The sequence below is a fragment of the Bison bison genome, unplaced genomic scaffold (genome assembly GCF_000754665.1).
Source record: "Bison bison bison isolate TAMUID 2011002044 unplaced genomic scaffold, Bison_UMD1.0 scf7180017864490, whole genome shotgun sequence".
NCBI classification, from domain to species: domain Eukaryota; kingdom Metazoa; phylum Chordata; class Mammalia; order Artiodactyla; family Bovidae; genus Bison; species Bison bison.
Window position 1 is genome coordinate 8,556,295 of NW_011495049.1, and position 25,245 is coordinate 8,581,539.

A 25,245-nucleotide genomic window follows, 5' to 3' on the forward strand; every position below is an offset into this window, starting at 1 on the left:
GAAAAAAAAAAAAAAAAGCTATAAAAGACAATATTGGCAAGATAGTAGCTATAAAATAGCTATAAACAAATGACATTATGGGCACAATTTGAAAATGGACTATGACTTAGATAACAGTGTTATTTGAACATTAAAATTCCTGATTTTGATAACCTCACTAGATTATATAAGAGAATATCTTTGCTTTGAGAAAATACATATTAAAGTATTTAGAGGTAAAGGGGCAAGATGTTTTCAAACTACTCCCAAATGGTTCAGAAGTAGTATGGTTACACATGGAGAGAATCATAAAGCAATATAAACAATCTGTGAATTTGGGTAAGAGATCTATGGAAGTTCTTTGTAATAGTATGTTACAACTTTCCTGTAAGCTGTAAATTATGTCAAAATAAAATGTTGTAAAAATAATAATAACCTGGCTTAAAAGGGTCTGGGTTTCTTTTTAGATTCATCTTTCATTCTGTTAACTTGACGGCCAACAATTGAAAACCTGCCATGTGCCAGGAATGGATCTAAGCTCTGTCAGTGCTGCAGACACAAAGTTCAATAAGTTGTTTCTAATGGGAAGTGCACTCCCTAACAAATATAGAACTGGGCTAAGTGATACAGCAGAGCTGGTTGAGGACAACATGTGAGACGTTAGAGAGGCACTGACACAGATTTGGGAGGCAGGGGGATATCGGGGGAGATGAGCTCTGAGCTGCACGTGGAAGTTGAGAGGTGGTTAACCAGGCATAGGAGGCTTCCAGGCAGAAGGGACACAGATACTAAGGAATGAGTTCAAGTTCAAATGCTTGGTTAAGATATGCACGTTGGTTTCTTATGAATGGCTGGGGGGAGATGAGCAGGAAACGAGGTGAAACAGGAGCCCAGGGAGCAGCCGGGGTCAAATTACTAGCATATTCCATGCCATGTGAAGATCTTTTCATTGTACCCTGAATGTGACATTTTTGAAAGATAGTCAAGTGTAGGTATTCTTCAATGCATAAGCGTGTGTGGCTCAGGAAGCTAGTGCTGGGCTGGAAATTGACTTTTAGGAAACATCAAAGTAGAGTGGTCATTGAAGCCATGGGAGTGGCTGGGCTCACACGAGAAGAGGGAGTTGGATCAGGAAGAGAAAAAGATATCAGTATGATCCCTGGAGATCATCAACATTTATAGGACGCTAGAAGGAAAAGGATACAGGTTTAGAAAAAGAAGCCAAAGATTTGGAGGAAAACCAGGAGAGAATGAGATAGCAAAAATCAATTTTTTTTTTTTAAAGAAAAAGTGGGGTGGGGATTTTAACAACAATCCACAAAGCTTAATATTAACACTTTGATTCCTGGATGAAAATCCCTTATATAGTATCTGAACTAAAAATTCATTTCCTCAATCATCTACATATTCCTTGCAATGTGACCTACTGAGCCCTATGGATAAGTAGGTCAGCTATCTTCCCCCACCTTCCCCACCTGTTTATAGACCTTTGTCAGGAAAAGTAAGGAACTGTATCAGCTGATTTCCGAAGTCTTTTCTGCTTTAACTCCCTGTGATATTACAGATGCTGGCTCGGGATCCAGGACTCCGATTTTTTATGTTAATAGAAAACAAAGTTGCATGTGTTTCATCTATACTGTGATGTGGCAGGAATTGCAGCTGGATGGGACTTATTTCCAAAAAGGGCAGAGGCAAGGCTTTGGAAACAGATTCCAAGTAATTCTAACAGTCTGCAGTCATGTGAAACTTCAAGAGTTTAAAGCAACAGGAGAAATGAGACTGCTATTTGTTAGGCCTGCTCGACCACATGGCTTCATTTACATCATTCCATTGGGCTATGATGTTGGGCTGGGGTTAAAAGTTTAGTCTTCAGACAAAACAGGTGATTCAGTTGGTGTCACCCATGAAGGGCCCAGCCAGATACTCTCACACAGACTGTTTCTGGTTTTTACAAGAAAACTAGTTGTTCATCTCCTTGAAAGTGTTTGTACACACACATGTCATTTGTATGCTTTTTCTATCAGTGTTGCCTAGGAAAGAACTGTCAACTATGTGCTTGGTATAAACCCCATACTGACCGCTGCTGAGGAATAGAAAGATGAAAATGACACAGCCCCAGATTGCAAGGAACTCCCCATCTAACAAGGGCAGACGGACATAGAAGGGGGTGAAATGGGGTCAGTGCTGTGGTGGGGCTTGGGGGAAGAAGTCTTAGCTTACCGTGTCCCACTGCAGACACAAACAGCACAGCAAATCTTGAGATGTGAGTTGTAACGGCAGAAAGCCTTGGAAGGGAAGAAACAGTCTGCTTCTGAATTTGGCTATCAGCTAAAATTTGAATTAGAGGTGATGCAAATTTACATCAAGACTTCATGTGAAAGTCAGGGTGAAATTCCATTTCCCCTTGTCTCCTTTCCCAAGGGAAGCAAGAGGAGCTTCTAGAAGGATAAGGTAGTTTGGTTGCCTTTGGGGCTTTAATGGTGTGGTCACCTGTGAGATTCTTCAGCTCTCCTGTTTGTGCTGTTTATATATGAAGGAGGATTCTGAAAAAGTAAGACATTATGTATTTAACAGCCACTTAAATAGCTCTGACTCTGTGCCAGGTACTGTTCTGATTTACAAAGAGTAACTCGATGCTTTTCATAAACATGTAATAAACATTATCCCATTTTACAGATAAAACATTATCCTGTTTTACAAATAAACATCCTGTTTTACAGATTTTTAAAAAAAAATATGGAGGCACAGAAAGGTTAAATAATTTGCCACAGTCACATGTATTTGATTTCGTTTCACTGAAAGTTCTCAGAGGTGAAAATGGCCTGCTGCTGTTGCCAAGTCGCTTCAGTCGTGTCCGACTCTGTGTGACCCCATGGACTGCAGCCTACCAGGTTCCTCCATCCATACGATTTTCCAGGCAAGAGTACTGGAGTGGGGTGCCATTTCCTTCTCCAGAAAATGGTCTAAAACAATGTTAAGAAGGGCAGGGCAGGGCCCGGCACATGATGCAAAAGATGACTTAGTCCTCAGGCTTAGAATGCCAATGCCGTCTTCAGTGCCGCCTCCTCCACTTTGTAGGCTGCCTTCAGAACTCCCTGCTTCTTCCCTGCGGTGTCCCCCAAGCCTCTGCCCTTAGTCCTGGGCCACCAGGCCCCTCTTCTGGGTCCCACACCATAGATTCCCCACCTCTGGTTCCTGGAGCTGGCTGGGACTACTGTTGCCAACCTGGATGGTGTCCCAAACCTGGTAAGGGTCTGGGTGGTCCCTGTTTCTCCCTTTGGGGCACCCTCCATCATTCACTGAGAAAGTGCAGACCCCTTTCCACTCCTACATCCTCTCTAGTCTAACTATAGATCAACTTTCCAAGACCACCTCTCCTGTGTTAGCACACATTGTAACAAAACTGAGCCTCTGGCTTTTCTTCCATGTCTATTCCTTTCTTACCTCTTCACCTTTAATACTCCTTCTCCACTTCCATCTCTCCCAATTCTATCCCTTAAAATTACATCCAGTCTTGAAGGCCTCAAATGTTTCCTTTCCCCCAAACCTGAAGTCAGATGTCATATCTCTCTCTCTCTTTTTTTTTTTTTTCTCATCTACTATGCTTATTTACAAAACTATACATTTGTAGATTTTGGGGGACCTCTTTAGAAGCTTAAATGCATGAAGACTAGGAGGCTTGGCCGAGGTTAGGGTTCAAATTAGTCATATACTTGTTCATATTGGCAGAAACATAGTTTTACTGCTGCCAACTACTGGCACTTACATGGTTAGCTTTATTAAAGAGATTCACAGACATTAAAGAAAATATGAAGCTTGTTCTTAAGTGGAAGCTGGTAACAGGAATAAGCTTGCAGTTCTCAAGATGAAAAGCCTAAATGCTATTTCGAGTAAAAACTGAGAACAAAACCAGTCTAAACCAAGACGGTCTAAAAATCTTATTAAATGCCATGCATCCACAATTATTTTTTCTTCATTTGGAAAAGAATAGAGAAGGAGAAAAACAGCTTTCTTTCTTTCTTTCTTTTTTTTTTTTTACTGCCTTTGTTGTCTTAAGAAAGCATATTCTGCCAAAACTATAGCAATCATGCCGATCTTGGCATCTGTGATCTCTAACAGGTTTCAGATTTCCGAAAATGACTTGAAAATCACATGTCAGCCCACTAAAGGGGCAAGGGGAAATGCTGATAGGGAGTGAGTGAGTTTTATGTGCTCTTGAAATTCTAAGAAAAAAAATATGCAAAATGCTAATCAGAGAGCCTTCAATCTTTCATCTTCCCTTTATGACAATGATTAAGCTCATAATGTCTTTCAGAGACGTGGGCAAAGGGAAAAAAAGACGGAAAATCAGCACAGCAAATGGCAAACATGCCATGGGTGTGGGACAGATTGAGAACCTGCCTCAGTGAGAATATGGTATTTGGATAACACTATCCCTGGATTGGTAAACTCAGATCTGTTATATTTTTTGTCTGAAACACATTGAAACACAGATGTGGATGTGTTTAGAACACAGATGTGATTAGAACAGGCAGTTTGGTGATGAAAGTTCAGATACCTTCATTTTCCCTGGGTCCGGCCCACCTCTCACAGAGGAGAAGAGGAAGACTGTAGAATAGTGAAGTGACCACTCAAGTGAACAGGTTAACTGGTGACGGGAACACAGTTAGAATTCAGGTCTCTTGATTCTTAGCACTCTGTCTGGTTTTCACATTGCCTCTCCTTTTTCATTAAACTCCACTGAGAGGGAAAAATACATGAACACATATATGTGGAATCTAAGAAAGGGTACAGATACACCTATTTGCAGGGCAAGAATAAGATGCAGACATAGAGGATGGAAGTGTGGACACAAGGTGGGTGTGGAAGGGGAGGGATGATTGGGAGATTGGGATTGTCCTATCAGTACCGTGTGTAAAATAGACAGCTAGTGGGAAGCTGCTCTATTGCACAGGGAGCTCAGCTTGGCTGTCTGCGATGACCTGGGGGGTGGGATGGGGGGCGGCTAGGAGGGAGGTTCAAGAGGCAGGGCATATGTGATGCGTATAGCTGATTCACGTTGTCATACAGCGGAAACTAACACAACACTGTAAGCAACTATACTCCAATAAAAGTAATTCTTAGGATTTATAGCTATTAGGTATTTACTGTCCACAGTTGTTTTAAAATACCCAGGTTAGTGTACATAGGCTGGTGACAATTATATGTAAGACATGTGAAAGGCCTACATATTAAACATAAAAAATATAAATGTTAAATGTAAAAATACTAAATGTAAGAAAATGTAGAATTTACCAAAAAAAGTAATGCTAGGGCCTGAGATCCTATGGTTAACTTACTGTCAAAGATGAACAATTAGACAATAGATCAAAGTTGTCTTTTCACTTCTACTGTGAAGTGAAACATGATGGCTTAAGGAAGCCCTGATGTCAATGAGATATCCGTACATCATAGTGCAATCACTGGGGGCTTGGTGGCCCACTGGTTCATCACTAGCCCACCAGAACTCTTAGCTATGATAACAGAAATATAAACAGAAGAATATTCTTACATTTTGTAGACTTCAGAATATTTGTTTGTGTGTGTATATATCATTTACATATAAAAAGTATTTTCTTATTGCTTTTATTTGTGGAAGTCAGGAACTGCTATTTCCTGAAATTGGTAGTGATTCGGAGGTGTCTGGAAACAAAATATTGCTACTTAGCTAAATATCTTTGGGAGATGAACTAAGAGAATGTGGAAAGAGCAAGGAAGTACAGGGTAGATTGTGATCAACTAGTTAATTCAGGTTTTCCTGGTAAATAGGTACATGGGGCCTTGAAATTGTTTTTAAAAGGGTAACTTGACATTGTATTTATTTGTTTGAAATCATTTAGAAATTGATGTGTCACAGGAAAGCTTTCACCTACCCTAGTACACCAATTACAAGAATTAGACTTTCTTTTTTTTAAAAAAAAGGAGGGGAGTGTTTATGTGGTAGAGTATACACTACAAATTTTTTCAAAAATCTCTCCCCCAAGGCATTTTTGTTCCCAACTCTAAAGCAGAAATTGAGGGAAGATATAAAACAGGGAACACAAAGATGTTTCTGTGCGGCTAACATGGCCCCTGGAGTCCAGCTTGGGATCCATACTGCAGCAAGCTCACGTTCAGAGAGCCAGCCAGGGACCGAGTGCTTTATTTTGTAGACAGCTCAGACTGTCCCAAAGAGACTAGCTCACAGTAATAACAGTGCTTAGACTGAATAGCTCCATTCCAGAAGCCAATCCTAAAGCCCTCATGTCTGAACTCAGAAATGTCTTTTTATTTATTTGCATCCCTGCTCTCCTGAAATGGTAGCTAATGGCAAAAACCCGGTCAAAGATATCCATGTAACGCTGACTTCAAGCAGGCGCAGGTCCAAAAGGGCGTGGCTCATACGCGTTTCTTTTGAAAACTAGGTTAGAAACGTGACCTAATGCTAGAAAAGTCCATAGCTCCCAGGGAGGAGGGAACTGCGACAGTCTGGTGCTGGCGAAGATGGCAACTTGCCATCTTGACAGAACTGCTCTAATTGGCTTCCAGGACACGTTCCTCCAGTTTATTCCAGGAACCAGTAAACTACACTAGAGGGCAGACTAACCTAGACCTTTTTTCCCTTCTAGTTCCATCTATTGTGTTTGACAAGAACCGTTACAGAAATGTAGTCCTGTAAGTGAATCAAATTGTGGCTGCGTTTCCTTACTCCTGACGGAGATTGTGCCGCTGCTGGTATTTCCTTATTTAACTTTGTACTGGGGCACTTAATATTTTAAATGCCTAATCTAGATAAGATTTAAGGACAATAAAAACCCTACACACTGCTTGTGAAGACAGTGCTGGCCTATAATTACTACAGGCTATGGTGCTGTTTTTTGTTGCTGTTCAGTTGCTAAGTCGTGTCCAACTCTTTGTGATCCCATGGACTGTAATCCGCCAGGATTCTTTGTCCATGGGATTCCCCAGGCAAGAATACTGGAGCAGGTTACCATTTCCTTCTGAGGGGATCTTCCTGACCTAAGGGTTGAACCCATGTCTCCTGCATTGCAGGCGGATTCTCTACCACTTACTGGAAAACAAATTCCACTGAGAGAAGGAGGTAATAACCGGTACAAACAGAAACCTTTTCCAGAGGAGGAGGGAGCACACAAGACATTATCACAGTGAGATAAATTGGGTTCATAATGCTAATTTATGTCTAATATGGTGCTTTGTGATTTCTCATTTTTTAAACCATGAAATCTCATTTCCTTTTGTTTTACATGACTGTGAAACAGTCTATGGACAAAGAAGACAAGTTGAGTGGAAATGGATGGTCCCAGAAATAAGCTCAGATGGTCCTATACCACTTTAGACCCTTCAGCCCTTATGGTAATTTTAAGATACAGGGGAGAAGGGTGCATAGATATTATGATGAAACTGTTTAATTGATATAACTGTTCACTAGTCATTCTTTCAATTTACCCAATTAACAGGTATAAGAAATATTTTTCATAGCTAGTACATTAGGGTTGTTCAGAGAAACAACCAATAGGAGATATATACAGCATATGTTAATGTACATGTATGATATATAATAACAGGGTAACCTATTATTAAATAGGATAAATCTATCTATCTGTCATCTTCTTATCTCTCTGGGTGATTATAAGGAGAACTGATTCATGTGATTATAAAGGCAGTAAAGTCCCAAGATCTTCAGTCAGCAAGCTGGAGAGCTGATGGTATACTTCCAGTACTAGTTACTCATCCAGAAACACCCTCAACAGATACTCCCAGAATAAAGTGAAGTGAAAGTCCTTCAGTCTTGTCCTACTCTTTGTGACCCCAAGAACTCTTCAGTCCATGGAATTCTCCAAGCCAGAATACTAGAGTAGGTAGCCTTTCCCTTCTCCAGGGGATCTTCCCAACCCAGGCATCAAACCTAGGTCTCCCGCACCACAGGCAGATTCTTTACAAGCTGAACCACAAGGGAAACCCACTTCCGGAATAATGTTTAACCAAATATGTGGGCATCCCATGCCCAGTTGAAGAGTCTCCTTGGTGGCTCAGTGGTAAAGAATCTGCCTGCCAATGCAGGAGATGCAAATTCAATCCCTGGGTCAGGAAGATCCCCTGGAGAAGGAAATGGCAACCCACTCCAACATTCTTGTCTGGAGAACCCCATGGAGAGAAGAGCCTGGCAGACTACAGTCCATGGCATCACAGGAGAGTCAGGCACAACTTAGTGACTGAACAATGAACAATGAGCCATGCCCAATCAAGTTAATACATAAAACCAGTCATCACAGATAGTCTCTTGTGCTGTAATTACGCTTTCGAGATTATAAAGTGCTTTCATAAGCATCTCTTGTGGTCCTTACCACAAACCTGTGAGCTAGGTAGGACATGTTGCCATTAACCTTTTCACAGGTGATGACTGTGACCAGTAGTAATTATTAAGACACTGAATGATCTTCATGCCTGTTACAAATTATGAAAATGAAGAATAGGAAAGTTGTGTAACTTGGCAAACATACAGTTTGTAACAGATCTTCCAACTCTTAATCCTAGGTCTTTTGACTACAGTTTACATTTATTTCAAAGTCTAAACCAAGAACAACCAAATCTCCAAAAGATGTGTATTATGATAGGTAAAATAAAAATTTCCTTGGGCAAGCTTGTCCTTTGTTATACATAGTGTACCTATAATACCTTGACATATTAGAATAGATGTAGCTTGACCTCAGCAGTAGTAGAGGTTAAAATGGCAAGAAACAAATGAAATAAGTATGTCGGCATAATTAATAATCAAAGAGCTACAGGAACTGCCCCAGACCAAAGACTTCTTCCGACTAATGACTCAGATTTGTCAGATTTCCTTTTGTTTGTTACTTTTCTCAGACAGCAATTTTTGCCCTCAAAATATTCCTGGGACATGTTGCACATTAAGTTTATAGGATGTTTTCACTCAGTGGCCGGGGCCACCAGAGCACTTTAAAGGTGTGGCCCCTTAGTGATGGCAGATGGGAAAAGAGGGCAAAGAGCACGGCAAAGGGAACGGAATGCTGAACCAGACAGATGTCATTCTCTGGTTTTGTGAGGACAGAGTTGCCTTCCAGACAAGACTGTTAACTCACTCATTCATGTAACTTCTTTCTCTACCTGTAAATGAGGGTTCAGTGTTTTCGCATGTTAGGGACAAGACCTAAAGTTGTTACATGAAGCAAAAATCATACACAGCTGAAATCGCCCTTGAAAACCTTACATCATCCTTGAAATGTAGTAGAGTTTTATAATTCTTTTAACAATTTCTATGCCTAAATATGTAATATATAGTGTATAATAAAATGTATTTGTAATTTTAAAAAAATATAGTCTCTTACATACCAAAAAAAAATGTGTTATTAAAACCCTAGACTCACACTCAGCATGGCATGCATGGAGGGAAGTGCTAACTACAACTGAGACTTTCACATCCTGTCCCATCTTCTCTCATTCTGTCCATTCTCATTTAGTGGCAGATTGAGTTGTGATGTAATTTTTCTCTTTTAATATTTTATCTTGGCATAATTTCAGATTTACCAAAAAGCTGTAACAGTCCAAAGAATTCCCCAAGGTTAACATTTCAACCACATTTGTTATATCTTTTTTCCTCTCTCTCGTGTTTTTGCAGTAGATTTAAAAAATCCTTTCCTCTTCTTTGTACATATATTGTTAACTTCACATATTTTAACTATACACATGATACAACCCCACTCAAATTGCACCTCAGAGAAATTATGAGAGTGATTTAATTAATGTCATTGGTGTGCATTAGAGGCTGACAAAATGGATAAGTCAGAGCTGAGTGAAATAAAAGATGCCCAAAATGTTGACCTGGCCAAGCAAATGAATCCTAGCAACTGTAAAGAACAAAAAGCAGGCACTTCACTGTTGGTAAAAATGCTAGTTGGCCCAAATTATGAAAATCTTTACTAAACCAGAATACAGCCTGCTTTTTTGTAATTTGCATCACTAATGTGCTATTACACTGGTTTTTTTGGTTGTTGTTTTGTTTAATATACAGATGCAAGTGACAAGTATGAGCTCATGAATAATTCAAAGATCCACTGTGAGTTCTCACCTCTGATTTTCATTGTTCCTCAGCATAGGAGGTCAGCTTTCCATTACTGTCAGAACTGAAAGAATTGTCACTGTGCAATATTATTGTTATTAACATTATTACAAGTGATTATTGTGATTAAAAGTGATTATTCTTGCAAGTAATTATTAAAATCCTGAATTATCTGGTCTCCAAACAACAGGATGCAACTCATGCATTTTAAAACTTAGCTCAGTGCATCTTGATGTCTGTTGGCCCGTGAAGCTGGGCTGCTGTTGCTGCCTGATCGTCCTTGTGCTCTTGTACAGGCTTAAACAATCTGTTTCAAATCATAGAAAATACTAAAACACTTCTGAGAGCAGAGTAAGGAATACCCCAAAAGGGAACCCCAATGACTAAGTCAAGTCCATTGAAGTCTGCAGTTCTTTTTAAAAATAACATTTTGTCAGCTGGTTGCCTTTATGATTTTAATGTTGTGTTTGCAGTATTGTTTCCAAATCGAAGTACATAGAATTAATCTCCCTGACTTCCTTTGCTTGTAGAACACTTTGTTTTACTTTGGTTAACACATCTCGCCTGGTATCCAACCCCCATACACCCCTACCCCACCAAAAAAAAAAACAACAATGAAACAGTGGAATGGTCAGCGGTGATTCCGAAGCTCACACAGAAATTAGTGTTTCCAGTGAGTGCCTGGTGAATGTGGAGGCATACCAGCTGCTTGCTCTTGTCTGTTACAGACTGTGGACGTACGAGTCCTGGAACTGCAGTAACACTGAACGGAGTGAAATGTCTACCATGGACGCGGCACAGCGCAGGCGCACTGTGGAAGGAGACTTAGGGCAATCAGAGAGCACGGAGACAGAGGGTGGGTCTCAGCACTCCGTCTGCCCGCTTACTGGCTGTGTGCCCTGGGCATGCAACTTAAGGGAGAGGCAAGAGGAAGGACCCTGCCTTTAATGCATTTACTGGAGCAAGAACTTGTCCAAAGTTATGCCATTTAATCACAAAACAGCCCCAGACACAGGTGTTGTTAGCTACATGCTATCCATGGGGACACTGAGCTCGGAGAGGTTGCAACCTGTCACCTTCTTAGAGTGAGGAAGATGTTACTTGGAGGGTGGGATACTGTAAGGTTAAGGACATAGGCTCTGAGTCAGTCAGACAGGGGTTCAAATCTATGCTAGTTTTAGCACCTATTTGCTGTGTATTCTCAGGAAAATTATTGAAATTAGCTTTATTTTTCTCATTTCTGAAGTGGGAATATAATCACTCTTTCCTCCTGGGGTTGTTGTGAAATGTAATTAAGATTGCATTTAACTGTTATCTCAGTGCCTATAAAATGTTTAATTCTTTAGTTACATTATTACTAATTTATGACAGATGTGGAGTTTTTCAAACTCACACATAACAATAATGACTCTCCTCTTTTCTCATATTATAAAATTATTTGTGTCTTAGTGAGGTAACGAGAGGAAAGTGGCTTGTAAATGGATGTGTATGCACACTTTTGCGATTGTTCTGTTTCTTATGAGTATGTCCTGGGTCTCCAGTCGCAATATAAGCATCTGAAAAACCAGAGTCATATTTTCATTTCTTCTAGACCTTGTGTTTCTAATTCAGATCTCTGACAACATAAAGTCCACAATAAACCCTAATTCAGTAGTTCTTACCGTCATTTATCTGCAGCACTTTTACTCAAATGAGAAACTTTTTATTTCATATTTATTATTTTGGATGGAAAACTATATAATCCAATTTGTCTTATATAGAAGAAGGGTATTATTGAGACCCAAGAATGCCATGAGTCCAACAATCATACCTTTATTATATTATAAATCTCCCCCTTCCACATGTCTTGAATATTGTTCATAGCAACAGAAATCATTTTAAAGGGGCATGTTACTATTTTTAATACCCACAGGTGTTTCATTCTTAAACTCCTTTCTTGCCCACATGAATTGCCAGTCTTACTCAGTACTGAAATAAATGCATATTAATTTTTAGGGTTGTTTATTTTATTTCTGCAGGTGCGTATTAATTTTGGAGTCCAGTTAAGCCTGTCTAGACCTTAAATGCCACCAGAGCTCTTAAACACACATTTATTTTTTATTGTTTTTGTTACGTTCTTTATTATCAGAATTAATGAATGTAGTTTTCATAAAGCTTATTGCTTACTTACCCTGAAGACTGGATTTGAGCATGCTGTTCTGGTCTGCTGAGTAAATTGAGATTTAATTACAGATATTTAATTGCTTATTATGAACTTTATGAACTGGAACTAAATGAGCCCTTCTTACCCATTTTCCATCTTTATATGCATTATACAAACTCATCCTGGTCTAACTTCCATTCTGTGCAACTTTCACTACCGACTCATGAATCATCACTGCCTAAGGTTTTGGTGTAAAACGTATGTTTGTTGGACAGTCATACAGGGACAGTTCCTGGCTTTTTAAAAGTACTTAAAGAAGGGATATTTTATTTGAAAGCAGAAATCAAGGTTAACCTTAAGAGAAATGAATTCATGAGCTAAAGAAGAAGATAACCTTCATTTTGGAATTTAGAAATCAGAAACCCCACTCAAAGATTCAAGTGGAATAAAAAGTAACTCTAATATCTAGCCATGTTTATTTTCAAAAAAGTCAAGTACAAAATGGGATATAATGGAATAGATTGATTTTGGTGGTAGTAGAACATAATATTAAACTGTAACAGTAATTGATTAAAGTTCCATTACCATTCCCTTTAACATTAATATTTTTGATGTAATATTATGGAAAAAAACATGTTTATAAACTATATCTACTAAACTGAATTTCAGTAAAAAAAAAAAAATTTTTTTTTTTGCACCAGAAACATGTTTATCCTGGAGTATGAAACAAGTTTAAAATATTTATGTCATCTTGATGGCTGATTAGTGCTTTAATATGAAGAATTTTGTGTTTAAATTTTCACTTCAAATGAAAACAGGTATTCATATTTGTACTTAGAATCTGGATATCATTTATATTGGCTTGAACGTAGGGAGTTAAAAAAACAAGTTTCAGCAAAACTGTCTCAATCAATATGACTCCCAATATGGTGCTAAATGTGCTGTAAACCCACAAGTTATTTTTTTAACTCTAAGTGTTCTTTGAATGTTATGTAACATTGTGTTCCCTTTTTTGTGGTCTTCTGCATGTCACCTTTATTAGGAAGTTCATCTCCTTCCCTCACACCTCACCCCTTGGATGTCCAAGAATCCCTCAGGGTGCTGGCTCAGGTCTTGGTGCTGGATCCAAACTCAGCTAGGCCAGGAAACCTAGGAGGCAGCTGAACTTCACAATTATCTCTAGAGATAGTAGCTTCAGAAGGAAATATTAGGTCAAACTCAGGTAGTCATGGAGTCGTCCATGATCACCACTAAGATGACTTAACACTGCCTCCAGTTAGGCCCGAAGTGCTGACACAGGGGCTGAGCCTTCTGGTCCAGTGGTTGCTGCTGAGGTTGGTGTAAACACCATCCTCTGTGACAGTGGTTCAAGGACATGATATTGGGCTTGAACAATGGGGTAACTCTTTTTATTTGATAACCTGACTACATTCTTGCTGGCCCTCTCTTAGATGTTGGAACATGATCTAGGGGCTAGGAGTTTATAAATATGTGGTCTCCATCCCACTTTGATGGAGTGATCCCACACCCCGTATATGGGGGTGAACAGTCAGCCTTTAGTCTCATGTCTCATGGGAGTTTTACTTCCCAGGTGTCTCTTTGCCCTTCCCTGTCACTTGCCATTTGTCAGGATCATCTCATTTCACACTATTCAGTTTCAAAATAAATTTGGGATCCTTATAGAGATTTACCAATCTTCTTGCCCAACAGCCTTTAAGATCTCTATCCAACACCTATAAAATATCAGTTCTGCCTCCCTGAATTAGTCTCTACAAATGTTTTCACTGAAACAACCGTTTTCACAGAAAATACTGTATTTCCTGAGCCTTTCCAATTATGAAATCACAGTGTTTTGGGTTTTGGATAATGATCAAGATTCAATTTAAAATTATCTGAATGAATAGAAACTTAGTAGAAATGATCATTTGAAAAAGCATATTACCATTTTAAAAATTCTTAGTTTGTCTCATTGAAGAAAATTGTACAATATATCCTGGAAAAATAAGAAACTCAAATACTCATGAAAATATACTGTGTCATATTTCATTTGATAGCTTATTTTACTTTTTCTCATATGCTATGAGGATGACAAAAGGAATATAAATAGTAATAGCAAAATTTGACATATTTTTGACCCTCAAAGAATCAGGTAATACATGATAAAATTTTAAAACTAGCTCTGTATTCTATGTGCTCTACTGGACACAAACCAAAATCAGGTGATGCTTTTGACAGAAATGAACTGCAGATATAAGGGTGTGGTAGTGAGTATTGTGGAGAAGGCAATGGCACCTCACTCCAGTACTCTTTTGCTAGAAAATCCCATGGACGGAGGAGCCTGGTAGGCTGCAGTCCATGGGGTCGCTAAGAGTCGGACACGACTGAGCGAATTCACTTTCACTTTTCACTTTCGTGCATTGGAGAAGGAAATGGCAACCCACTCCAGTGTTCTTGCCTGGAGAATCCCAGGGACGGGGGAGCCTGGTGGGCTGCCGTCTGTGGGGTCACACAGAGTTGGACACGACTGAAATGACTTAGCAGCAGCAGCAGCAGTGAGTGTTGTGGGCTGGAGGGGATGGGTTAGAGGTAGGTGACTTCAGGGTGACCACGCGTAAAGATATGAACACTGTCCTTCCTCTATGACCCCAGGAGACAGATGGAAGGCTATTAGAATGTAGTCTAGCTTTGGATGATTTAAGACATAAGATAAACTAACAAAGAAATATTCAACAATATTTTCAGGAACAGAAAAACATTTCTAGTTTAGTCTTTGAGTCACCCTTAAAGAGTCTCACAGCCACAACTGTGGGATAACATGGCAGTAAGTAGCAGAGAGGGCTTGGGACATCTCAGTAGAGTGGGTTAAAAGCCATCAGCAAATAAAAGCAAAGTCAATATTCCAAACAGCGTTTTTCATAAACTAAAACAGGTAAAAGTATATATGCTTTCTTTCTTTTGAGTAATACATTTGTAAAGAATTATTGGGCAGACCCTTTGAGGAAACAACATCAAGTGTTATCTCAGGGATTTGGGGAAAGATTAGTTCACTCAGGTAGTTGGAGGTGTCAACAGGGGAAGGGGCTGACTTTCACTATCTCTGGTTCTTCTTGATGAATATGTCATCATGGACTCGGAATAATCAGAGTGATTTTCACCTCATATCTCTTCAACTTCTTGCACTTTGGCACAATTTTACTGATTACTCTTGGCTCCATGACAGCCTAAGATAGTTTAACACATCAGAAGCACTGCCATTGGAATGGAATCCTGTTATTTTTTTAATAGGAAGGGGGCTTAGTCATTGTTTAAAGCATTACCTTTACTTTAGAACTAAGACTCCTACAAGTTACTCATAACAAGGACAGCAGTAACAGCATTTATGGGCATTGTGCTAAGCAAATAACACAGACAATTTCATGTAATCCTCACAAAGTCTCACTGCAAGAACAGTGAGGCACAGACAGGTTTAAAAGACACAAGTCAAAAGAGCAAAAGTGAAATTTGATCTCAGTAATCTGGTTGCAAAGGCAAAAACTGAACTCTCAGACTATACTGCCATCTCTATTTTTACAATCAAGTGCCTTGGAAAATATTACATGGCAAATTAGTACAACTGCAACCCAGGTTGTCTGCTTCCCAGCCTTTTTCTATTAGTGATTTGATTGAGCAATAGTCATTGCCTTCGGTTTTAATTACATTCATTCATATGTTATACACACACACACATATAATCAGCAGTCCTTACTTCATTGTCTTGCCTCTTTCTCATTTCCTGTATATTTCTTTCTTTTTCCAGACTTATTGAGATATAAATAATAAAATTGTATGCATTTAAAGTGTACAATGTGGGGATTTGATGCACATGTACATTGAGAGATGGTTACCACAATCGGGTTAATTAGCACACTTATCACATCACATTGTTATATTTTATATATGTGTGTGGTGAGAACACTTAAGATCTACTGCCTTAGCAAATTTTTGAAGTATACAACATTCTTAATTATAGTCACCTGGCCGTACATTTTGTATCTTCCTAAAGACCTTTGCCATGAGTTTAATTTTCTCATCCTTAAGAATTTTGCACAACTATTATATAAGTAACTTTGCAAACTAGGAGCATCTTTTTGTCCTTCCCAATCCCAATTCATACATGTGAATTTTTTCCATTTTTCCCCCTTTCAGCAAAAGGCTATTTCTCATCTGTGTATTCCCTTGTTGATCAATTAAACTCTCCTTTAGTCCAAACACAAAATCTTAAACTCTTCCAAGTACGTCTAGCAATTGATTCTGTTTTTTTTTTCCCTTACTTGTGAATTTATCATACAGAAAAGTGCATACACATAAGTTCCTTGACAGATTACCATACAATAAAGCCACCCTGGTCAAGAAATCAAACGTTGCCAGCACTCAAAAGCCCTTTGTGGATGCTCCCTCATTGTGAACTCCCACCTCCCAAAAGGTAACCTCCATCTCAGTGTGGTGTTGTTTATTCCTTGGATTTTTTTAATAAGTAGTTTTATCAACTACGTATGCATATACTGAGTTTAATTTGACCAATGGGATCCTCACTGTTTTCCTTGTTTCTTCACCTCCTCTAAGATGCCCTATGTTCTTCTTGCCACCTTCACATTCCCAGGACAGAAACGCTGCTTAATCTTTGCATTGTGCATATTTATTCATCAGTTTTATTTATCATATTTTATCATATTTATTCATCAGTTTAATCAAAGTTTGCCCTCTACCATAGCAGTGTACACTTATTTCTTGTGGATTCTCTGCTTGCCTTTTTATTTTACTCATTACTTCATTTTGTCATTACAACCCATCATCCCCTAACTTCATGAAAAGAAAGCAGAAATTCAGAAATGTTGTAGGGAAGGAGAAGTGGCAGTGTATGGCACTTAACTGTTTCTTACTTTCAGAGATAAAGGACTTGAGTGTAAACTCCACACTTGGTGAGCTCAGATCTCCAAAAGGCTGCGGGTTACCTGCTTGCACTCCTCCACAAAGAGCTGAATCAGTTCTTCCACCCGGCCCCACCCCACCCCGTGAAAACTCCTAATGGAAAAGGAACATGTAATACGTAGAACAAAACCTGGGAACTCTTCGTGCTTATTAGAAAAGGCCTATGATCTCCTCCAGCCAAAAACATTTCAACATTGGTCCATTTAAAGAAAATGACTATGCAGCCATCCCAAATCCTGTTTTGAAGACCATTTAATGATCTGGGGGAAATGCTCAAATTACGGTCAGTGGACAAGCAGGACCCCAGACTCTATATAGAGCATAATCTCAGTTTGGTGAAATTAATGCATGGGAAAGAAATGTGGAGGAAAATACTACAAGATATTACAATTTTTATCCCTGGGTGGTGGTGGGATTCTGAATTAGTTTTTATTTTGTTCTTCACATTTTTTCTGGATGTGCAGACTTTTCTACAAGGAGCATGTTACTTTCAAAACTGAAAGGAAAAAAAAAGTTATGTTAAAAAAGTAAACAAAACTAATGACCTTGTCAGGTAGTTTTCTGCCTGTTCTCTAATTTAAGAAAAAAAAGAAAAAAACAAGCAAAAACAAACCCAGGGAGAGTTATACAAGCCTCAGTGTTTGTCTGAGTCAGAGCCCGGCTCCACTTCATCGTGGATAATCGCTCCCCCAGCAAGACGAAAGGGTGCCGCCCCGGAGAACAACATCCCAGAGCTGTCAGGGGTCTCGACCTGGAGGAGATTTTGTTTTGACTGCAGACATTTGGGCTGGCACTGCTTTTCCCTTTCTGTCCCCATTCATTGGGTGCCTTGATCTGGGCACTTTGGGGGTCAGACTCAGCCCCCAGACTTTGTACCTCATGTTTCCCTAAGTGTTTCCTTAAGACCTGGGATCTGTACTCCGCTGGCGAGTGAGGAGGCCTGGGGAAGCCAAGTCCAGCCTATTCCTGTAAACCTCGCTGCCCCACACCTGCGTCCTCATGCCCGTGTGGCACTCGCAGGACTCCAGGGCACTGGGCCTGGCCAACGGAGGACATCCACTCGGTGGGTTCCTTTTTCCTGCTCTGAGTTGGCTCCCCTCAAGGATGGGGACTGCCAAAGGAAGGGCAGTGCCAGGAAGTAGATAGAAAATTCTGGGTCTCCATGAAAGTGGGAGTTTGGGTTGCAAAGTTAATTGCAGTTTTCATCAGGATAAAGATATCCAGATGTGAGAGAGAATTAAGTCTTTGGCGGTGCCATGGAACAGATGACTGAGCTAAAAGAAACATTTATTCTCTGAAGGAAGAAAATGAAGACACCTGCGTTATTTTCTGTCTGGAATCATGTTTCTTAAACCATCAAACAGGCCCTCCTTATTAAAGGAACAAACAGGATACTTTACTCAAGAGTATTTGATGTAACTTTCTTAATGACAGAAGGATAAAAATACACTTACATGATATTTATGGATGTTATAAGCATTGCAAGGGTTTACTGCAAAACTTCTCATTCCCAAACCTGTCATATATAAATGTGCTGAATCCGTTCTGCACATTTTAGCCATGGAACTTTTGAGAGAAGTTACATGTGAGAACAAGTTTCAAGTGTGGCTTGTATATAGTTACTTTATAGCAGAACTTTATAAAAATTTGTTACGAAATCAGAGAATTCTGGAGTTTAATCTCAAAGTTGAGATCATATAGTTCTTTTTTTCTATATATGAAAAAAAGAAACACCAAAGTCCATAAATAAATATATTCACATACCCATTACATATATATTGAAACCTAACTGAAGTTACTGGGTTTTTCTTCACATCTTAAAATATCTTATAATTCCATGCCCTGTTATATTCATATTTGTCAATTAACTGGTTGATATATTTTAGCCATGATGAAAAATAAAATTAAGCAAGAGAACTTAAAAGGGACTAAAAAAAAAATATCTATCATGAAAGTGGAAACCATGGCTTGGCATATGAAGGAAATAATATGTTTTTATTGCTACTAGTTACACAGTAAAATTTTTAGCAGTGTTCTCATCCCAGATGACAGAAATCACCATCACACCCTAAACAAAAGCATGGGCTGTGGATTAAATAAAGACAGAGGGATGAAGTTTGGGCCAAGTCTGCAGTGAAGAGGTTCAAATATCTTATAAGGGATCAAACCACACTGGTCTTTCAAAATTTGGGACAGTTTACTGTTGGCAAAGTCCAGTTTCCTGTTCACAAGAGCAATGGCTTCAGATTAGTTTTTGAACATCAAACAGACTTTTTTTCAGGACCTCATTTTGATGAGTTCTGATGGGTAATCAGAAATACATGGATTAACTCTGCTTTCAAATAAACATGGGTTTAGCAATTAAAGAGAAGAAAACTTGGCTCAGTGTGCTCTGAGTCCTGCCAAACTCTAAACATGGGACTCAGCGGTTCAGGGTATGGGATGAGAACATGTGGTTCAACTAGGCCTCCTCTGGTATTATCTTAACAAGCCTCAGGTCACCCTGTTGTGTTCAGGTCTGTCTGAGGGATGAGCAGACTCTTGGTGCCAGTGTATTAGGACTGTCCATCCACAGCCAGCAATACCTGCGTGGTGGAGATTCGGGTGACGGAGCCTGCGCCAACAACTTTCTGTATTCACTTGTGTTCCCACAGACCTCATTAGCTTTCCCTTTATGTGACAGCAGCGCGGTGGGTGAGGCCGAGGCCCCTGGAACCAGATTCCAGCCTCAGCTCATCCACTTCCTACTTGTGTGGCCTTGAACATTTTACTTAACCTCTCTGTTTGCTTACCTATAAAATGGGAACAATAATACTGCCCGTTTTATATGGTTGCTGTAATGATTTTATGAGGTAATAAACAAGTGCCCAGTAGAGGTTAGCTGTTCTTGGTATTTAACTATTTAAATTCTGAAGATTTAACTAAAATTCTTCAAGGATTGTGTCTCAGGCTATTAAGAATAAGCACGGATAGACGTAGAGATGATCATACTTAGTGTAGTAAGCCAGACAAAGACATATATCATGTGATATTGCTTAAATGTAGAATCTTAAAAAAAAAAGATACAAATGAACTTCTATATGAAACAGAAATAGACCCACAGACATAGAGAAAGACTTACAGTTACCAAAGGGGAAAGGCTGTGCGGGAGGGGTAAATAAGGAGTTTGGGACTAATATACACCCACTACCATATATATAAGAGATAACCAACCAGGAACCTACTGTATATTACAGGGAACTATATTCAATATTTTTTTATGGCCTATACAGGGAAAGAATCTAAAAAGGAATATGTGTGTGTGTTTGTGTATTACTGAATCACTTTGCTGTATACCTGAAACTAACATAACATTGTAAATCAACTATACTTAAATTAAAAAATAAAATGAAAAGAATGGACAGCACTGTTAACTCTAGATGTGATATTTCCAGAGAGAGCTGGATTAGAAAAGCATTAGTACTTTAAAAGGCCACATTTGATAAGAGACAGATACGGGAATGCTGCTATTCTCAGCACTCTGGGGTATGGATTTACATTTTTCAGGAAGAAATCAAATTAGCTAGGTTTTACATTGTCAGCAAAAATACTGATATAGTAATGAGTTTAATAGGAGGAAGATATGGATTTTTCTTAAAGCCTGGTCTACATTAAAGTAGATGCTTGATATGCATTTAGATCAGCATTTCCCAAAGTTTGTCTTATGGAACACCAGTACTATAAGATGTATCTTACAAAAAGGGTTCTATGGTCCAACACATTTGGGAAATAATGATTTCCATTATGCCACTATTATCCCACCGTAGACATTCATAAGGTATCTTAGCTTACTAAAGTCTCCGATTAGTTCTGCTTTAAAGAAAATCTGTTTAACCCAACATTTCCCAAAGTTATCTGACTACAGATCCCAGGGAAAGTTCCCATGGCCCACACTTTGAAGCATGCTGATATATATTACCTAAGGAAAGAATCATGCTTTCATTGTGCAAACTCAGGTGTTCTGGAAGATTGGATTTCTTCAAAATCTTGCAGATTGTTACCTCAACTGTAGGCTTTAAATTATTTAGTAGAGCAAACATGTTATGTTCCACCAGAAATCTGTGACTTAAACTGTCTTTCTTCATCTGAAATTACAGAGAAACTGAATTTTTTGCAGGTAACTACCCAATAACTGCATTTCGATACTTTTAGATTTATCCACTTAGATAAACATTCTTTCTCCGCTGTGTTTCCTTAGCCTTTAAAGTAATTTGGGGCAAGAAGTTGCACGTTCAGACTTGCATGCACCTGACAGAGAGCTAGTGGGTGGAGATCCATTGGAATTACGAACCCAAGGCCATGAATTGAATGACAAAGTGACAAACCTTCAGTTACTGGGAAGAGAGGACCTTCCCTCCATTTACCAGTTGAGCAGATGGGATTCATCCCTGGATGAGACACTTTGAAGACCCCAGAGATTAGGGACAATCACATCGATCACATAGCAGATATGCTCAGATTTTTTTCCCTCAAACACTATCAATACCAGAGTCCTTGGTATAGGAAGCAGCAATGAAGACCAAGTCAAATTCCAAATCTCTGAGATAGCTGGAAAAAAGCTCCCTGTTTTTAGTCCAAGTCTATGGATTAACAGCTGGGTGTGGCACTGGCGGGGCGCAGACATAGCCCTTCCTCTTTACTCTGCTTAGGGCTGGGGCTGAGGGATGGAGAGGGAAACACCAGGCTATTTGCAGTGGAAGAGCAGTGCTTTACAGAAGCTCACGTCTTCTCCAAGATATAGTGGTAACGAGGGCAATGGTGTCTGTGATCTCCAGGAAGTTCTCATACTCAATCCACAGGATGTTGCCTGGCGGATAGTGATCTTGCATCAGGAGCCCTGTTAGGAGGGATAGCTCTCAGGATTCCCTTGAGACTTTTTATTCTTGCTACAGCATTCCTCACACTCTGCCTTCTACCCTTTTTACCTGTGTGAGTCTGTTTTCCTCATGAATTGCATGTGCCTTAAGATCAGACCTGGGTTCTTTGTGTAATGCCTGCTGCTCTGCATTCAGTGCCCTTTATAGAGCAAGTATTCAAGCAGATACATATGGATTAAGTCCACATCTCAGATCTTTCTTTAGCTTATCCTGGATGAGGCAGCACAGACACTAAGAGAATAAGACCAATACCAATACAATGGTTGTTATTGTTGTTCAGTCACTCAGTCATGTCCAACTCTTTGAGACCCCATGGACTGCAGCACACCAGGCTTCCCTGTCCTTCACTATCTCCCAGAGTTATTCAAACTCAGTAGACCCTTGTAAAGGAGTAAAAGAAAGGTATGGCCCTGAGTAAAGCTTGGTGGGTGGATTCACATGTGGCAAGAAAGGGGTTCTAATCATGCTCAACAGGTGAGGCAGCTGCAGGAGGAAGAATGTGCAGGGGTCCTGAATGAGCCTTGTCATGGAATCATTCACCAAGCTTTTGTCTTAGGGTAAGACTCTTGTTCCAGGGATTAACGGGAACAGAGCGAGCTTCAGAGTTCCACGTGAGTGTGAAGGTCTGCTCTGCCTCCTATGAACTACGTCCAAGGCACTTAGTGGATTCCGGGGCCCAGACAAAATCCTGGCCCTTGAGGATCTCAGGAGAGGAAAGCAGACCAGTACACAGTGAAGGCACCTAAGAGGGAGAGGGCAGGCCTGCTAGAGTGTCAAGGTAGAGCAAGGTCTAGGAATGTCAGCTTTTGCTGAAACTAGAAAATCAATGACTAATCTAAATGATTGCTAGATAGAAAGGGCATGGTAGCCAGAAGGGACCTCATGAATGAAGACAAGGAGGTAAACTACAAGCATGGGTGTTTGGTGTGGATGACAAGCAGTTGAGAGGACCTAGGCGGTGATGGCACAAGGTTCTTGGAGGTCCGTGCCTCCAACGGAGGAGTGGAAGCAGCTGACCACCTTTCACCTGGACCCACAATGATTTGTATGTGAATTTTAAAAAAACTTCAGAGTTACAAAAAGTATAGAGAGCTAAGACTGCAAGACTAGAGACAAAAAGATAGAAAAATCTAATAATAACTGCTGTAAGAGAAAAAGGGGGCCTGAAACGATGGCAAGAGGGAAAGCAATGAGAACCAATATAGAAACATAAAGCTAAGAACATCAGAATTTAGCTTGCAATCGATGGCTTGATTTGGGAATCTTGATAACATGCCGTCTCTTCCAGGATGACACCCTTTCTTGACTTTCTAAAAGAGTGTCCTTCATCTCCATCCAGTCACCTGCTGTTCCTTATCTTGCTGTATTTTCTTCACAGACCTCATCACTCTCTGGGGTAACATTTGTGTCTTGTTTATTGCCCGTGAGGGAGACTTTGTATTCTCAGCAAAGAGAATTGTGCCTGGTAAGGATAGACACATAATAAGTTTTGAAAGGATGAACTGAGGATAATGGGGTCATTCATTGAGATTCCCACTAGTAGGGGAGGAGTAAGTTTTTAGGAGAAAATGAGAAGCTTGATGTTTGACATAGTGAGTTTGAGAAGAATCATCAAATACAAATATTTGTAGGAATAATGGAAGTGAGAACTCCCTCCATGAGCTGTGGAGTGGAAAGAGGGCCATGATAACCACCACCACAATAACAACCATAGCTGATGTTTATCGAGTGTTTGCCAGGGGCCAGAAATGATTTTGAGTGCACTGCATATGCTAATTCACTCAATCTTCACAGTAGCCCTTGATGCGTGATACCATTACTATTCTCACTTGATAGGTGAAGAAATGGAGACTTGGAACTCCTCCAAGGTCACACAACTGAGAAGTGATGCAACTGGATCTCTTAGGAACACAATTACTCAATAGTTGGGCTGCAGACTAGGAACTGGTGAAGAATACTGGAAGAAGGAGGCCAGAGACATTAATGCACAAAAGAGTTTAAGGAGAAGGAAGAGTTGACATTATTAAAGGCTACAGGATGCTAAAGGAAAAGAGTAATTTAGCTTGGAAATTTCATTTACCTCTTTCAGAGCTTTTTCAGTGATATTTTCATCTGGACAAACCAGGGGGCAGTGGTTTGAAAAGTGACTGGGAGCTGAGTAAGGTGGTCTATTAGGCTATTCTGAGGAGATCAGCTATAAAGGGCAGGAGAGAGATAGGGAAATAACCAGAACTAGACACAAACTAGGGAGAGTGTTTGAAAAGTAGGTAATATAGCTATTATGGGCAGTGGGGGAAGAAAACGGAAAGAATGAAATTACAGGAGAGAAAGCAAAGTGATGGTTTTGAAAAGGGTGGAAAGGGATGGGACAAAGAACACAGGTATCAGAGAGATGACAACCAGGGGCTTGGAAAGTGTGATTCAAGAGGAAAATGGCCAGGATCATGTAAAAAGGCTGTAGGCTTCAGGACTTTCAAAAAAATGTAGATGATACATTTCTCCATCTGTAGGTATATATTGTGAGTGCATATGTGTGTTTACACAATAATACTTAGCATTTTGTGTATGGAAACTAAAATATCACTAATGAGACTGAGCCAAAGTGGAGGGCAGCATGGCAGAAGGATCCTGAGGATTCTGGCTGAAGTGATGCTATGGGGCCTTTGAGAGTAGAGACGGAAATGGCCATGGGGAGGGTTATGGTCAATGAAAAGTGAGAGGAGTAGGCGCTGAAGGTCTGAGGTTGAAAAGCAGTTGCATTGGAATCAAGGGGGTGAGGTTGCTGGGGTCCAGGATCGTATTCAGGGACTGCTAGATGGAACATCCCTAGGTGATGATGGAGCCCAAGAGGGGTTCACGAGGGTGGGTGATGAGTGGAGTGGAGGTGAAGATTGTTGGTTTCATGAAGAGAGAAGCTCTACTGGTGGCTGATGGAGGTGCCGCCCACAAAGGCGGCTGCCATCCAGTGATGGCAGGGCTTGGAGTGGAGAAGTGAATATGTATTCCACAAATGGGTTTCAGGGGTGTGTGGGCCTGGGAGCGCGTGGACGACATAATAGCGGCAAGATGAGTGGAATGGCTGGATGACACAAGCTGCCGAGCAGAGAAGTCCTTCTACAGAG